The 16,709-nt window shown below is 41.1% G+C and overlaps 9 non-coding genes across 9 annotated transcripts; all 9 read right to left on the bottom strand.

Moving 5' to 3' along the window:
* Positions 1 to 1,132: 1,132 nt before the first annotated feature.
* Positions 1,133 to 1,205, bottom strand: trnar-ucu (transfer RNA arginine (anticodon UCU)). The gene has a single exon. It is a non-coding gene; the product is annotated as a tRNA-Arg (tRNA).
* A 2,314-nt stretch (positions 1,206 to 3,519) lies between these two features.
* Positions 3,520 to 3,592, bottom strand: trnar-ucu (transfer RNA arginine (anticodon UCU)). Its single transcript has one exon. It is a non-coding gene; the product is annotated as a tRNA-Arg (tRNA).
* A 2,678-nt stretch (positions 3,593 to 6,270) lies between these two features.
* Positions 6,271 to 6,343, bottom strand: trnar-ucu (transfer RNA arginine (anticodon UCU)). The gene has a single exon. It is a non-coding gene; the product is annotated as a tRNA-Arg (tRNA).
* A 340-nt stretch (positions 6,344 to 6,683) lies between these two features.
* On the bottom strand, positions 6,684 to 6,756 carry trnar-ucu (transfer RNA arginine (anticodon UCU)). Its single transcript has one exon. It is a non-coding gene; the product is annotated as a tRNA-Arg (tRNA).
* Positions 6,757 to 8,694: 1,938 nt separating this feature from the next.
* trnar-ucu (transfer RNA arginine (anticodon UCU)) lies at positions 8,695 to 8,767 on the bottom strand. The gene has a single exon. It is a non-coding gene; the product is annotated as a tRNA-Arg (tRNA).
* Positions 8,768 to 11,710: 2,943 nt separating this feature from the next.
* On the bottom strand, positions 11,711 to 11,783 carry trnar-ucu (transfer RNA arginine (anticodon UCU)). The gene has a single exon. It is a non-coding gene; the product is annotated as a tRNA-Arg (tRNA).
* A 931-nt stretch (positions 11,784 to 12,714) lies between these two features.
* Positions 12,715 to 12,787, bottom strand: trnar-ucu (transfer RNA arginine (anticodon UCU)). The gene has a single exon. It is a non-coding gene; the product is annotated as a tRNA-Arg (tRNA).
* A 2,304-nt stretch (positions 12,788 to 15,091) lies between these two features.
* trnar-ucu (transfer RNA arginine (anticodon UCU)) lies at positions 15,092 to 15,164 on the bottom strand. The gene has a single exon. It is a non-coding gene; the product is annotated as a tRNA-Arg (tRNA).
* A 931-nt stretch (positions 15,165 to 16,095) lies between these two features.
* Positions 16,096 to 16,168, bottom strand: trnar-ucu (transfer RNA arginine (anticodon UCU)). The gene has a single exon. It is a non-coding gene; the product is annotated as a tRNA-Arg (tRNA).
* Between the last annotated feature and the right edge of the window lie 541 nt (positions 16,169 to 16,709).

Below are 16,709 nucleotides of genomic sequence, written 5' to 3'. Positions count from 1 at the left end.
GATGGTTTAATATTTCTGTTTGCACTTCATTGCTATTAGCAAACTGAATAGCAGAGGATGTTTCGATCCATAAATCACTGGGTTAACGGCCAGGCACACTTCCACTTCATCACTCCACTTTCAGGTACCCCGAAAAGATACTTGAATTCACAATACATGGATTAGGAGATCAGTGTCTTAAGCCACTGTGTCTCTCTGTGATCAGCATGACCTATATGGATTGATAGAAGCAGTAAAAAAAAAGAATCTCGGAGGGCACAGAGACATGCACATGAAATTCTTCAATTTAAAAAAATCCCTGTTTACACTTCATTTCTAAAAGTAGTATTGGATACCTTCGATCCATCAACCTCTGTGTTATGTGCCCAGCTCTTCTCTTCTGTTTGCACTTCATTGCTAAAAGCAAACTGGATAGCAGAGGATGGTTTCGATGCCTAAATCACTTGGTTAACTGCCCTGCACACCTCCACATCATCCCTCCACTTTCAGATCCCCCAAAACAATGCTTGAACTCACAATAAATGGATTAGGTGGTCAGTGTCTTAAGTCACTGTGGAAATGTGGGATCAGCATGACCTATACGAACTGATAGAAGCAGTTGAAAAAAAAAATTGCATTTCGGAGGGCACAGAGACATGCACATGAAATTCTTCAATTTAAAAAAATCCCTGTTTACACTTCATTTCTAAAAGTAGTATTGGATACCTACGATCCATCAACCTCTGTGTTATGTGCCCAGCTCTTCTCTTCTGTTTGCACTTCATTGCTAAAAGCATACTGGATAGCAGAGTATGGTTTCGATGCCTAAATCACTTGGTTAACTGCCCTGCACACCTCCACATCATCCCTCCACTTTCAGATCCCCCAAAACAATACTTGAACTCACAATAAATGGATTAGGTGGTCAGTGTCTTAAGTCACTGTGGAAATGTGGGATCAGCATGACCTATACGAACTGATAGAAGCAGTTGTAAAAAAAATGCATTTCGGAGGGAACAGAGACATGCCCATGAAATTCTCCTTTTTATCCCTGTTAAATCTTCATTTCTAAAAATTGAATCAGAAAGCTTCAATCCATCAAACTTTATGTTAGGTGCTGATCTCTCTTCCAACGTAGGAATTTGCGTTCATCCACCCCAGATGGGACTCGAACCCACAATCCCTGGCTTAGAAGGCCAGTGCCTTATCCATTAGGCCACTGGGGCACTTGCTGTAAAATTACTGGATAGCAGAGAGTGATTTCAACCGATCGTACACGTGGTTAAAGAAGACATTACGCTTCCGCTTCGCTTCTGTAATCAGCATGACCTGTACAAACTGACAGAAGCAGTCAAAAAATTATCACGGAGGGCACTGAGACATGCCCATGAATTGATGGTTTAATATTTCTGTTTGCACTTCATTGCTATTAGCAAACTGAATAGCAGAGGATGCTTTCGATCCATAAATCACTGGGTTAACGGCCAGGCACACTTCCACTTCATCACTCCACTTTCAGGTACCCCGAAAAGATACTTGAATTCACAATACATGGATTAGGAGATCAGTGTCTTAAGCCACTGTGTCTCTCTGTGATCAGCATGACCTATATGGATTGATAGAAGCAGTAAAAAAAAAAGAATCTCGGAGGGCACAGAGACATGCACATGAAATTCTTCAATTTAAAACAAATCCCTGTTTACACTTCATTTCTAAAAGTAGTATTGGATACCTTCGATCCATCAACCTCTGTGTTATGTGCCCAGCTCTTCTCTTCTGTTTGCACTTCATTGCTAAAAGCAAACTGGATAGCAGAGGATGGTTTCGATGCCTAAATCACTTGGTTAACTGCCCTGCACACCTCCACATCATCCCTCCACTTTCAGATCCCCCAAAACAATGCTTGAACTCACAATAAATGGATTAGGTGGTCAGTGTCTTAAGTCACTGTGGAAATGTGGGATCAGCATGACCTATACGAACTGATAGAAGCAGTTGAAAAAAAAAATTGCATTTCGGAGGGCACAGAGACATGCACATGAAATTCTTCAATTTAAAAAAAATCCCTGTTTACACTTCATTTCTAAAAGTAGTATTGGATACCTACGATCCATCAACCTCTGTGTTATGTGCCCAGCTCTTCTCTTCTGTTTGCACTTCATTGCTAAAAGCATACTGGATAGCAGAGTATGGTTTCGATGCCTAAATCACTTGGTTAACTGCCCTGCACACCTCCACATCATCCCTCCACTTTCAGATCCCCCAAAACAATACTTGAACTCACAATAAATGGATTAGGTGGTCAGTGTCTTAAGTCACTGTGGAAATGTGGGATCAGCATGACCTATACGAACTGATAGAAGCAGTTGTAAAAAAAAATGCATTTCGGAGGGCACAGAGACATGCCCATGAAATTCTCCTTTTTATCCCTGTTAAATCTTCATTTCTAAAAATTGAATCAGAAAGCTTCAATCCATCAAACTTTATGTTAGGTGCTGATCTCTCTTCCAACGTAGGAATTTGCGTTCATCCACCCCAGATGGGACTCGAACCCACAATCCCTGGCTTAGAAGGACAGTGCCTTATCCATTAGGCCACTGGGGCACTTGCTGTAAAATTACTGGATAGCAGAGAGTGATTTCAACCGATCGTACACGTGGTTAAAGAAGACATTACGCTTCCGCTTCGCTTCTGTAATCAGCATGACCTGTACAAACTGACAGAAGCAGTCAAAAAATTATCACGGAGGGCACTGAGACATGCCCATGAATTGATGGTTTAATATTTCTGTTTGCACTTCATTGCTATTAGCAAACTGAATAGCAGAGGATGGTTTCGATCCATAAATCACTGGGTTAACGGCCAGGCACACTTCCACTTCATCACTCCACTTTCAGGTACCCCGAAAAGATACTTGAATTCACAATACATGGATTAGGAGATCAGTGTCTTAAGCCACTGTGTCTCTCTGTGATCAGCATGACCTATATGGATTGATAGAAGCAGTAAAAAAAAAAAAAGAATCTCGGAGGGCACAGAGACATGCACATGAAATTCTTCAATTTAAAAAAATCCCTGTTTACACTTCATTTCTAAAAGTAGTATTGGATACCTTCGATCCATCAACCTCTGTGTTATGTGCCCAGCTCTTCTCTTCTGTTTGCACTTCATTGCTAAAAGCAAACTGGATAGCAGAGTATGGTTTCGATGCCTAAATCACTTGGTTAACTGCCCTGCACACCTCCACATCATCCCTCCACTTTCAGTTCCCCCAAAACAATACTTGAACTCACAATAAATGGATTAGGTGGTCAGTGTCTTAAGTCACTGTGGAAATGTGGGATCAGCATGACCTATACGAACTGATAGAAGCAGTTGTAAAAAAAAATGCATTTCGGAGGGCACAGAGACATGCCCATGAAATTCTCCTTTTTATCCCTGTTAAATCTTCATTTCTAAAAATTGAATCAGAAAGCTTCAATCCATCAAACTTTATGTTAGGTGCTGATCTCTCTTCCAACGTAGGAATTTGCGTTCATCCACCCCAGATGGGACTCGAACCCACAATCCCTGGCTTAGAAGGCCAGTGCCTTATCCATTAGGCCACTGGGGCACTTGCTGAAAATTACTGGATAGCAGAGAGTGATTTCGACCAATCGTACACGTGGTTAAAGAAGACATTACGCTTCCGCTTCGCTTCTGTAATCAGCATGACCTGTACAAACTGACAGAAGCAGTCAAAAAATTATCACGGAGGGCACTGAGACATGCCCATGAATTGATGGTTTAATATTTCTGTTTGCACTTCATTGCTATTAGCAAACTGAATAGCAGAGGATGTTTCGATCCATAAATCACTGGGTTAACGGCCAGGCACACTTCCACTTCATCACTCCACTTTCAGGTACCCCGAAAAGATACTTGAATTCACAATACATGGATTAGGAGATCAGTGTCTTAAGCCACTGTGTCTCTCTGTGATCAGCATGACCTATATGGATTGATAGAAGCAGTAAAAAAAAAGAATCTCGGAGGGCACAGAGACATGCACATGAAATTCTTCAATTTAAAAAAAATCCCTGTTTACACTTCATTTCTAAAAGTAGTATTGGATACCTTCGATCCATCAACCTCTGTGTTATGTGCCCAGCTCTTCTCTTCTGTTTGCACTTCATTGCTAAAAGCAAACTGGATAGCAGAGGATGGTTTCGATGCCTAAATCACTTGGTTAACTGCCCTGCACACCTCCACATCATCCCTCCACTTTCAGATCCCCCAAAACAATGCTTGAACTCACAATAAATGGATTAGGTGGTCAGTGTCTTAAGTCACTGTGGAAATGTGGGATCAGCATGACCTATACGAACTGATAGAAGCAGTTGAAAAAAAAAATTGCATTTCGGAGGGCACAGAGACATGCACATGAAATTCTTCAATTTAAAAAAAATCCCTGTTTACACTTCATTTCTAAAAGTAGTATTGGATACCTACGATCCATCAACCTCTGTGTTATGTGCCCAGCTCTTCTCTTCTGTTTGCACTTCATTGCTAAAAGCAAACTGGATAGCAGAGGATGGTTTCGATGCCTAAATCACTTGGTTAACTGCCCTGCACACCTCCACATCATCCCTCCACTTTCAGATCCCCCAAAACAATGCTTGAACTCACAATAAATGGATTAGGTGGTCAGTGTCTTAAGTCACTGTGGAAATGTGGGATCAGCATGACCTATACGAACTGATAGAAGCAGTTGAAAAAAAAAATTGCATTTCGGAGGGCACAGAGACATGCACATGAAATTCTTCAATTTAAAAAAATCCCTGTTTACACTTCATTTCTAAAAGTAGTATTGGATACCTACGATCCATCAACCTCTGTGTTATGTGCCCAGCTCTTCTCTTCTGTTTGCACTTCATTGCTAAAAGCATACTGGATAGCAGAGTATGGTTTCGATGCCTAAATCACTTGGTTAACTGCCCTGCACACCTCCACATCATCCCTCCACTTTCAGATCCCCCAAAACAATACTTGAACTCACAATAAATGGATTAGGTGGTCAGTGTCTTAAGTCACTGTGGAAATGTGGGATCAGCATGACCTATACGAACTGATAGAAGCAGTTGTAAAAAAAATGCATTTCGGAGGGCACAGAGACATGCCCATGAAATTCTCCTTTTTATCCCTGTTAAATCTTCATTTCTAAAAATTGAATCAGAAAGCTTCAATCCATCAAACTTTATGTTAGGTGCTGATCTCTCTTCCAACGTAGGAATTTGCGTTCATCCACCCCAGATGGGACTCGAACCCACAATCCCTGGCTTAGAAGGACAGTGCCTTATCCATTAGGCCACTGGGGCACTTGCTGTAAAATTACTGGATAGCAGAGAGTGATTTCAACCGATCGTACACGTGGTTAAAGAAGACATTACGCTTCCGCTTCGCTTCTGTAATCAGCATGACCTGTACAAACTGACAGAAGCAGTCAAAAAATTATCACGGAGGGCACTGAGACATGCCCATGAATTGATGGTTTAATATTTCTGTTTGCACTTCATTGCTATTAGCAAACTGAATAGCAGAGGATGCTTTCGATCCATAAATCACTGGGTTAACGGCCAGGCACACTTCCACTTCATCACTCCACTTTCAGGTACCCCGAAAAGATACTTGAATTCACAATACATGGATTAGGAGATCAGTGTCTTAAGCCACTGTGTCTCTCTGTGATCAGCATGACCTATATGGATTGATAGAAGCAGTAAAAAAAAAAGAATCTCGGAGGGCACAGAGACATGCACATGAAATTCTTCAATTTAAAAAAAATCCCTGTTTACACTTCATTTCTAAAAGTAGTATTGGATACCTTCGATCCATCAACCTCTGTGTTATGTGCCCAGCTCTTCTCTTCTGTTTGCACTTCATTGCTAAAAGCATACTGGATAGCAGAGTATGGTTTCGATGCCTAAATCACTTGGTTAACTGCCCTGCACACCTCCACATCATCCCTCCACTTTCAGATCCCCCAAAACAATACTTGAACTCACAATAAATGGATTAGGTGGTCAGTGTCTTAAGTCACTGTGGAAATGTGGGATCAGCATGACCTATACGAACTGATAGAAGCAGTTGTAAAAAAAAATGCATTTCGGAGGGCACAGAGACATGCCCATGAAATTCTCCTTTTTATCCCTGTTAAATCTTCATTTCTAAAAATTGAATCAGAAAGCTTCAATCCATCAAACTTTATGTTAGGTGCTGATCTCTCTTCCAACGTAGGAATTTGCATTCATCCACCCCAGATGGGACTCGAACCCACAATCCCTGGCTTAGAAGGCCAGTGCCTTATCCATTAGGCCACTGGGGCTGGTTTCAATCCCTAAATCACTCGGTTAACTGCCCTGCACGCTTCCACATCATCCCTCCACTTTCAGATCCCCCAAAACAATACTTGAACTCACAATAAATGGATTAGGTGGTCAGTGTCTTAAGTCACTTTGGAAATGTGGGATCAGCATGACCTATACAAACTGATAGAAGCAGTTGTAAAAAAATTGCATTTCGGAGGGCACAGAGAGATGCCCATGAAATTCTCCTTTTTATCTCTGTTAAATATTCATTTCTAAAAATTGAATCAGAAAAATTCTATCCATCAAACTTTATGTTAGGTGATGATCTCTCTTCCTATATAGGATATTACATTCATCCACCCCAGATGGGACTCGAACCCACAATCCCTGGCTTAGAAGGCCAGTGCCTTATCCATTAGGCCACTGGGGAACTTGTTGAAAATGAACTGGGTAGCAGAGAGTGGTTTTGACCGATCGTACATGTGGTTAAAGTAGACATTACGCTTCCGCTTCGCTTCTGTAATCAGCATGACCTGTACAAACTGACAGAAGCAGTCAAAAAATTATCACGGAGGGAAATGAGACATGCCCATGAATTGATGGTTTAATATTTCTGTTAGCACTTCATTGCTATAAGCAAACTGAATAGCAGAGGATGGTTTCGATCCATAAATCCCTGGGTTAACGGCCAGGCACACTTCCACTTCATCACTCCACTTTCAGGTACCCCGAAAAGATACTTGAATTCACGATACATGGATTAGGAGATCAGTGTCTTAAGCCACTGTGTCTCTCTGTGATCAGCATGACCTATATGGATTGATAGAAGCAGTAATAAAAAAAGAATCACGGAGGGCATAGAGACATGCACAAGAAATTCTTCAATTTAAAAAAATCCCTGTTTACACTTCATTTCTAAAAGTAGAATTGGATAGCTTCGATCCATCAACCTCTGTGTTATGTGTCCAGCTCTTCTCTTCTGTTTGCACTTCATTGCGAAAAGCAAACTGGATATCAGAGGATGGTTTCAATCCCTAAATCACTCGGTTAACTGCCCTGCACGCTTCCACATCATCCCTCCACTTTCAGATCCCCCAAAACAATACTTGAACTCACAATAAATGGATTAGGTGGTCAGTGTCTTAAGTCACTGTGGAAATGTGGGATCAGCATGACCTATACGAACTGATAGAAGCAGTTGTAAAAAAATTGCATTTCGGAGGGCACAGAGAGATGCCCATGAAATTCTCCTTTTTATCCCTGTTAAATCTTCATTTCTAAAAATTGAATCAGAAAACTTCAATCCATCAAACCTTATGTTGCGTGCTGATCTCTCTTCCTACAGTGGAATTTACATTCATCCACCCCAGATGGGACTCGAACGCACAATCCCTGGCTTAGAAGGCCAGTGCCTTATCCATTAGACCACTGGGGCACTTGCTGAAAGTGTACTGGATAGCAGAGAGTGGTTTTGACCGATCGTACATGTGGTTAAAGTAGACATTACGCTTCCGCTTCGCTTCTGTAATCAGCATGACCTGTACAAACTGACAGAAGCAGTCAAAAAATTATCACGGAGGGAAATGAGACATGCCCATGAATTGATGGTTTAATATTTCTGTTAGCACTTCATTGCTATAAGCAAAATGAATAGCAGAGGATGGTTTCGATCCATAAATCCCTGGGTTAACGGCCAGGCACACTTCCACTTCATCACTCCACTTTCAGGTACCCTGAAACGATACTTGAATTCACGATACATGGATTAGGAGATCAGTGTCTTAAGCCACTGTGTCTCTCTGTGATCAGCATGACTTTTATGGATTGATAGAAGCAGTAATAAAAAAAGAATCACGGAGGGCACAGAGACATGGACATGAAATTCTTCAATTTAAAAAAAATCCCTGTTTACACTTCATTTCTAAAAGTAGAATTGGATAGCTTCGATCCATCAACCTCTGTGTTATGTGTCCAGCTCTTCTCTTCTGTTTGCACTTCATTGCTAAAAGCAAACTGGATAGCAGAGGATGGTTTCAATCCCTAAATCACTCGGTTAACTGCCCTGCACGCTTCCACATCATCCCTCCACTTTCAGATCCCCCAAAACAATACTTGAACTCACAATAAATGGATTAGGTGGTCAGTGTCTTAAGTCACTGTGGAAATGTGGGATCAGCATGACCTATACGAACTGATAGAAGCAGTTGTAAAAAAATTGCATTTCGGAGGGCACAGAGAGATGCCCATGAAATTCTCCTTTTTATCTCTGTTAAATATTCATTTCTAAAAATTGAATCAGAAAAATTCTATCCATCAAACTTTATGTTAGGTGCTGATCTCTCTTCCTATATAGGATATTACATTCATCCACCCCAGATGGGACTCGAACCCACAATCCCTGGCTTAGAAGGCCAGTGCCTTATCCATTAGGCCACTGGGGAACTTGTTGAAAATGAACTGGGTAGCAGAGAGTGGTTTTGACCGATCGTACATGTGGTTAAAGTAGACATTACGCTTCCGCTTCGCTTCTGTAATCAGCATGACCTGTACAAACTGACAGAAGCAGTCAAAAAATTATCACGGAGGGAAATGAGACATGCCCATGAATTGATGGTTTAATATTTCTGTTAGCACTTCATTGCTATAAGCAAACTGAATAGCAGAGGATGGTTTCGATCCATAACTCCCTGGGTTAACGGCCAGGCACACTTCCACTTCATCACTCCACTTTCAGGTACCCCGAAAAGATACTTGAATTCACGATACATGGATTAGGAGATCAGTGTCTTAAGCCACTGTGTCTCTCTGTGATCAGCATGACCTATATGGATTGATAGAAGCAGTAATAAAAAAAGAATCACGGAGGGCATAGAGACATGCACAAGAAATTCTTCAATTTAAAAAAAATCCCTGTTTACACTTCATTTCTAAAAGTAGAATTGGATAGCTTCGATCCATCAACCTCTGTGTTATGTGTCCAGCTCTTCTCTTCTGTTTGCACTTCATTGCGAAAAGCAAACTGGATATCAGAGGATGGTTTCAATCCCTAAATCACTCGGTTAACTGCCCTGCACGCTTCCACATCATCCCTCCACTTTCAGATCCCCCAAAACAATACTTGAACTCACAATAAATGGATTAGGTGGTCAGTGTCTTAAGTCACTGTGGAAATGTGGGATCAGCATGACCTATACGAACTGATAGAAGCAGTTGTAAAAAAATTGCATTTCGGAGGGCACAGAGAGATGCCCATGAAATTCTCCTTTTTATCCCTGTTAAATCTTCATTTCTAAAAATTGAATCAGAAAACTTCAATCCATCAAACCTTATGTTGCGTGCTGATCTCTCTTCCTACATTGGAATTTACATTCATCCACCCCAGATGGGACTCGAACGCACAATCCCTGGCTTAGAAGGCCAGTGCCTTATCCATTAGGCCACTGGGGCACTTGCTGAAAATCTACTGGATAGCAGAGAGTGGTTTTGACCGATCGTACATGTGGTTAAAGTAGACATTACGCTTCCGCTTCGCTTCTGTAATCAGCATGACCTGTACAAACTGACAGAAGCAGTCAAAAAATTATCACGGAGGGAAATGAGACATGCCCATGAATTGATGGTTTAATATTTCTGTTAGCACTTCATTGCTATAAGCAAAATGAATAGCAGAGGATGGTTTCGATCCATAAATCCCTGGGTTAATGGCCAGGCACACTTCCACTTCATCACTCCACTTTCAGGTACCCTGAAAAGATACTTGAATTCACGATACATGGATTAGGAGATCAGTGTCTTAAGCCACTGTGTCTCTCTGTGATCAGCATGACTTATATGGATTGATAGAAGCAGTAATAAAAAAGAATCACGGAGGGCACAGAGACATGCACATGAAATTCTTCAATTTAAAAAAATCCCTGTTTACACTTCATTTCTAAAAGTAGAATTGGATAGCTTCGATCCATCAACCTCTGTGTTATGTATCCAGCTCTTCTCTTCTGTTTGCACTTCATTGCTAAAAGCAAACTGGATAGCAGAGGATGGTTTCAATCCCTAAATCACTCGGTTAACTGCCCTGCACGCTTCCACATCATCCCTCCACTTTCAGATCCCCCAAAACAATACTTGAACTCACAATAAATGGATTAGGTGGTCAGTGTCTTAAGTCACTGTGGAAATGTGGGATCAGCATGACCTATACGAACTGATAGAAGCAGTTGTAAAAAAATTGCATTTCGGAGGGCACAGAGAGATGCCCATGAAATTCTCCTTTTTATCCCTGTTAAATCTTCATTTCTAAAAATTGAATCAGAAAACTTCAATCCATCAAACCTTATGTTGCGTGCTGATCTCTCTTCCTACATTGGAATTTACATTCATCCACCCCAGATGGGACTCGAACGCACAATCCCTGGCTTAGAAGGCCAGTGCCTTATCCATTAGGCCACTGGGGCACTTGCTGAAAATCTACTGGATAGCAGAGAGTGGTTTTGACCGATCGTACATGTGGTTAAAGTAGACATTACGCTTAAGCTTCGCTTCTGCAATCAGCATGACCTGTACAAACTGACAGAAGCAGTCAAAAAATTATCACGGAGGGAAATGAGACATGCCCATGAATTGATGGTTTAATATTTCTGTTAGCACTTCATTGCTATAAGCAAAATGAATAGCAGAGGATGGTTTCGATCCATAAATCCCTGGGTTAATGGCCAGGCACACTTCCACTTCATCACTCCACTTTCAGGTACCCTGAAAAGATACTTGAATTCACGATACATGGATTAGGAGATCAGTGTCTTAAGCCACTGTGTCTCTCTGTGATCAGCATGACTTATATGGATTGATAGAAGCAGTAATAAAAAAAGAATCACGGAGGGCACAGAGACATGCACATGAAATTCTTCAATTTAAAAAAAATCCCTGTTTACACTTCATTTCTAAAAGTAGAATTGGATAGCTTCGATCCATCAACCTCTGTGTTATGTATCCAGCTCTTCTCTTCTGTTTGCACTTCATTGCTAAAAGCAAACTGGATAGCAGAGGATGGTTTCAATCCCTAAATCACTCGGTTAACTGCCCTGCACACTTCTACATCATCCCTCCACTTTCAGATCCCCCAAAACAATACTTGAACTCACAATAAATGGATTAGGTGGTCAGTGTCTTAAGTCACTTTGGAAATGTGGGATCAGCATGACCTATACGAACTGATAGAAGCAGTTGTAAAAAAATTGCATTTCGGAGGGCACAGAGAGATGCCCATGAAATTCTCCTTTTTATCTCTGTTAAATATTCATTTCTAAAAATTGAATCAGAAAACTTCAATCCTTCAAACTTCATGTTAGGTGCTGATGTCTCTTCCTATATAGGAATTTACATTCATCCACCCCAGATGGGACTCGAACCCACAATCCCTGGCTTAGAAGGCCAGTGCCTTATCCATTAGGCCACTGGGTCACTTTTTGAAAATGAACTGGGTAGCAGAGAGTGGTTTCGACCGATCGTACACGTGGTTAAAGTCGACGTCACGCTTCCGCTTCGCTTCGGTAATCAGCATGACCTGTACAAACTGACAGAAGCAGTCAAAAAATTATCACGGAGGGCACTGAGACATGCCCATGAAATGATGGTTTAATATTTATTTGCACTTCATTGCTATAAGCAAACTGAATAGCAGAGGATGGTTTCGATCCATAAATCCCTGGGTTAACGGCCAGGCACACTTCCACTTCATCACTCCACTTTCAGGTACCCCGAAAAGATACTTGAATTCACGATACATGGATTAGGAGATCAGTGTCTTAAGCCACTGTGTCTCTCTGTGATCAGCATGACCTATATGGATTGATAGAAGCAGTAATAAAAAAAGAATCACGGAGGGCATAGAGACATGCACAAGAAATTCTTCAATTTAAAAAAAATCCCTGTTTACACTTCATTTCTAAAAGTAGAATTGGATAGCTTCGATCCATCAACCTCTGTGTTATGTGTCCAGCTCTTCTCTTCTGTTTGCACTTCATTGCGAAAAGCAAACTGGATATCAGAGGATGGTTTCAATCCCTAAATCACTCGGTTAACTGCCCTGCACGCTTCCACATCATCCCTCCACTTTCAGATCCCCCAAAACAATACTTGAACTCACAATAAATGGATTAGGTGGTCAGTGTCTTAAGTCACTTTGGAAATGTGGGATCAGCATGACCTATACGAACTGATAGAAGCAGTTGTAAAAAAATTGCATTTCGGAGGGCACAGAGAGATGCCCATGAAATTCTCCTTTTTATCTCTGTTAAATATTCATTTCTAAAAATTGAATCAGAAAACTTCAATCCTTCAAACTTCATGTCAGGTGCTGATGTCTCTTCCTATATAGGAATTTACATTCATCCACCCCAGATGGGACTCGAACCCACAATCCCTGGCTTAGAAGGCCAGTGCCTTATCCATTAGGCCACTGGAGCACTTGCTGAAAATCTACTGGATAGCAGAGAGTGGTTTTGACCGATCGTACATGTGGTTAAAGTAGACATTACGCTTCCGCTTCGCTTCTGTAATCAGCATGACCTGTACAAACTGACAGAAGCAGTCAAAAAATTATCACGGAGGGAAATGAGACATGCCCATGAATTGATGGTTTAATATTTCTGTTAGCACTTCATTGCTATAAGCAAAATGAATAGCAGAGGATGGTTTCGATCCATAAATCCCTGGGTTAATGGCCAGGCACACTTCCACTTCATCACTCCACTTTCAGGTACCCTGAAAAGATACTTGAATTCACGATACATGGATTAGGAGATCAGTGTCTTAAGCCACTGTGTCTCTCTGTGATCAGCATGACCTATATGGATTGATAGAAGCAGTAATAAAAAAAGAATCACGGAGGGCATAGAGACATGCACATGAAATTCTTCAATTTAAAAAAAATCCCTGTTTACACTTCATTTCTAAAAGTAGAATTGGATAGCTTCGATCCATCAACCTCTGTGTTATGTGTCCAGCTCTTCTCTTCTGTTTGCACTTCATTGCTAAAAGCAAACTGGATAGCAGAGGATGGTTTCAATCCCTAAATCACTCGGTTAACTGCCCTGCACACTTCCACATCATCCCTCCACTTTCAGATCCCCCAAAACAATACTTGAACTCACAATAAATGGATTAGGTGGTCAGTGTCTTAAGTCACTGTGGAAATGTGGGATCAGCATGACCTATACGAACTGATAGAAGCAGTTGTAAAAAAAATTGCATTTCGGAGGGCACAGAGAGATGCCCATGAAATTCTCCTTTTTATCCCTGTTAAATCTTCATTTCTAAAAATTGAATCAGAAAACTTCGATCCATCAACCTCTGTGTTATGTGTCCAGCTCTTCTCTTCTGTTTGCACTTCATTGCTAAAAGCAAACTGGATAGCAGAGGATGGTTTCAATCCCTAAATCACTCGGTTAACTGCCCTGCACACTTCTACATCATCCCTCCACTTTCAGATCCCCCAAAACAATACTTGAACTCACAATAAATGGATTAGGTGGTCAGTGTCTTAAGTCACTGTGGAAATGTGGGATCAGCATGACCTATACGAACTGATAGAAGCAGTTGTAAAAAAAATTGCATTTCGGAGGGCACAGAGAGATGCCCATGAAATTCTCCTTTTTATCCCTGTTAAATCTTCATTTCTAAAAATTGAATCAGAAAACTTCAATCCATCAAACCTTATGTTGCGTGCTGATCTCTCTTCCTACATTGGAATTTACATTCATCCACCCCAGATGGGACTCGAACGCACAATCCCTGGCTTAGAAGGCCAGTGCCTTATCCATTAGGCCACTGGGGCACTTGCTGAAAATCTACTGGATAGCAGAGAGTGGTTTTGACCGATCGTACATGTGGTTAAAGTAGACATTACGCTTCCGCTTCGCTTCTGTAATCAGCATGACCTGTACAAACTGACAGAAGCAGTCAAAAAATTATCACGGAGGGAAATGAGACATGCCCATGAATTGATGGTTTAATATTTCTGTTAGCACTTCATTGCTATAAGCAAAATGAATAGCAGAGGATGGTTTCGATCCATAAATCCCTGGGTTAATGGCCAGGCACACTTCCACTTCATCACTCCACTTTCAGGTACCCTGAAAAGATACTTGAATTCACGATACATGGATTAGGAGATCAGTGTCTTAAGCCACTGTGTCTCTCTGTGATCAGCATGACTTATATGGATTGATAGAAGCAGTAATAAAAAAAGAATCACGGAGGGCACAGAGACATGCACATGAAATTCTTCAATTTAAAAAAAAATCCCTGTTTACACTTCATTTCTAAAAGTAGAATTGGATAGCTTCGATCCATCAACCTCTGTGTTATGTATCCAGCTCTTCTCTTCTGTTTGCACTTCATTGCTAAAAGCAAACTGGATAGCAGAGGATGGTTTCAATCCCTAAATCACTCGGTTAACTGCCCTGCACACTTCTACATCATCCCTCCACTTTCAGATCCCCCAAAACAATACTTGAACTCACAATAAATGGATTAGGTGGTCAGTGTCTTAAGTCACTTTGGAAATGTGGGATCAGCATGACCTATACGAACTGATAGAAGCAGTTGTAAAAAAATTGCATTTCGGAGGGCACAGAGAGATGCCCATGAAATTCTCCTTTTTATCTCTGTTAAATATTCATTTCTAAAAATTGAATCAGAAAACTTCAATCCTTCAAACTTCATGTTAGGTGCTGATGTCTCTTCCTATATAGGAATTTACATTCATCCACCCCAGATGGGACTCGAACCCACAATCCCTGGCTTAGAAGGCCAGTGCCTTATCCATTAGGCCACTGGGTCACTTTTTGAAAATGAACTGGGTAGCAGAGAGTGGTTTCGACCGATCGTACACGTGGTTAAAGTCGACGTCACGCTTCCGCTTCGCTTCGGTAATCAGCATGACCTGTACAAACTGACAGAAGCAGTCAAAAAATTATCACGGAGGGCACTGAGACATGCCCATGAAATGATGGTTTAATATTTATTTGCACTTCATTGCTATAAGCAAACTGAATAGCAGAGGATGGTTTCGATCCATAAATCCCTGGGTTAACGGCCAGGCACACTTCCACTTCATCACTCCACTTTCAGGTACCCCGAAAAGATACTTGAATTCACGATACATGGATTAGGAGATCAGTGTCTTAAGCCACTGTGTCTCTCTGTGATCAGCATGACCTATATGGATTGATAGAAGCAGTAATAAAAAAAGAATCACGGAGGGCATAGAGACATGCACAAGAAATTCTTCAATTTAAAAAAAATCCCTGTTTACACTTCATTTCTAAAAGTAGAATTGGATAGCTTCGATCCATCAACCTCTGTGTTATGTGTCCAGCTCTTCTCTTCTGTTTGCACTTCATTGCGAAAAGCAAACTGGATATCAGAGGATGGTTTCAATCCCTAAATCACTCGGTTAACTGCCCTGCACGCTTCCACATCATCCCTCCACTTTCAGATCCCCCAAAACAATACTTGAACTCACAATAAATGGATTAGGTGGTCAGTGTCTTAAGTCACTTTGGAAATGTGGGATCAGCATGACCTATACGAACTGATAGAAGCAGTTGTAAAAAAATTGCATTTCGGAGGGCACAGAGAGATGCCCATGAAATTCTCCTTTTTATCTCTGTTAAATATTCATTTCTAAAAATTGAATCAGAAAACTTCAATCCTTCAAACTTCATGTCAGGTGCTGATGTCTCTTCCTATATAGGAATTTACATTCATCCACCCCAGATGGGACTCGAACCCACAATCCCTGGCTTAGAAGGCCAGTGCCTTATCCATTAGGCCACTGGAGCACTTGCTGAAAATCTACTGGATAGCAGAGAGTGGTTTTGACCGATCGTACATGTGGTTAAAGTAGACATTACGCTTCCGCTTCGCTTCTGTAATCAGCATGACCTGTACAAACTGACAGAAGCAGTCAAAAAATTATCACGGAGGGAAATGAGACATGCCCATGAATTGATGGTTTAATATTTCTGTTAGCACTTCATTGCTATAAGCAAAATGAATAGCAGAGGATGGTTTCGATCCATAAATCCCTGGGTTAATGGCCAGGCACACTTCCACTTCATCACTCCACTTTCAGGTACCCTGAAAAGATACTTGAATTCACGATACATGGATTAGGAGATCAGTGTCTTAAGCCACTGTGTCTCTCTGTGATCAGCATGACCTATATGGATTGATAGAAGCAGTAATAAAAAAAGAATCACGGAGGGCATAGAGACATGCACATGAAATTCTTCAATTTAAAAAAAATCCCTGTTTACACTTCATTTCTAAAAGTAGAATTGGATAGCTTCGATCCATCAACCTCTGTGTTATGTGTCCAGC

This window comes from Oncorhynchus masou, chromosome 27, assembly GCF_036934945.1.
Source record: "Oncorhynchus masou masou isolate Uvic2021 chromosome 27, UVic_Omas_1.1, whole genome shotgun sequence".
NCBI classification, from domain to species: Eukaryota; Metazoa; Chordata; class Actinopteri; order Salmoniformes; family Salmonidae; genus Oncorhynchus; species Oncorhynchus masou.
Note: the sequence above shows the minus strand (reverse complement) of the source record. Positions and strands in the feature narration are given on the sequence as shown.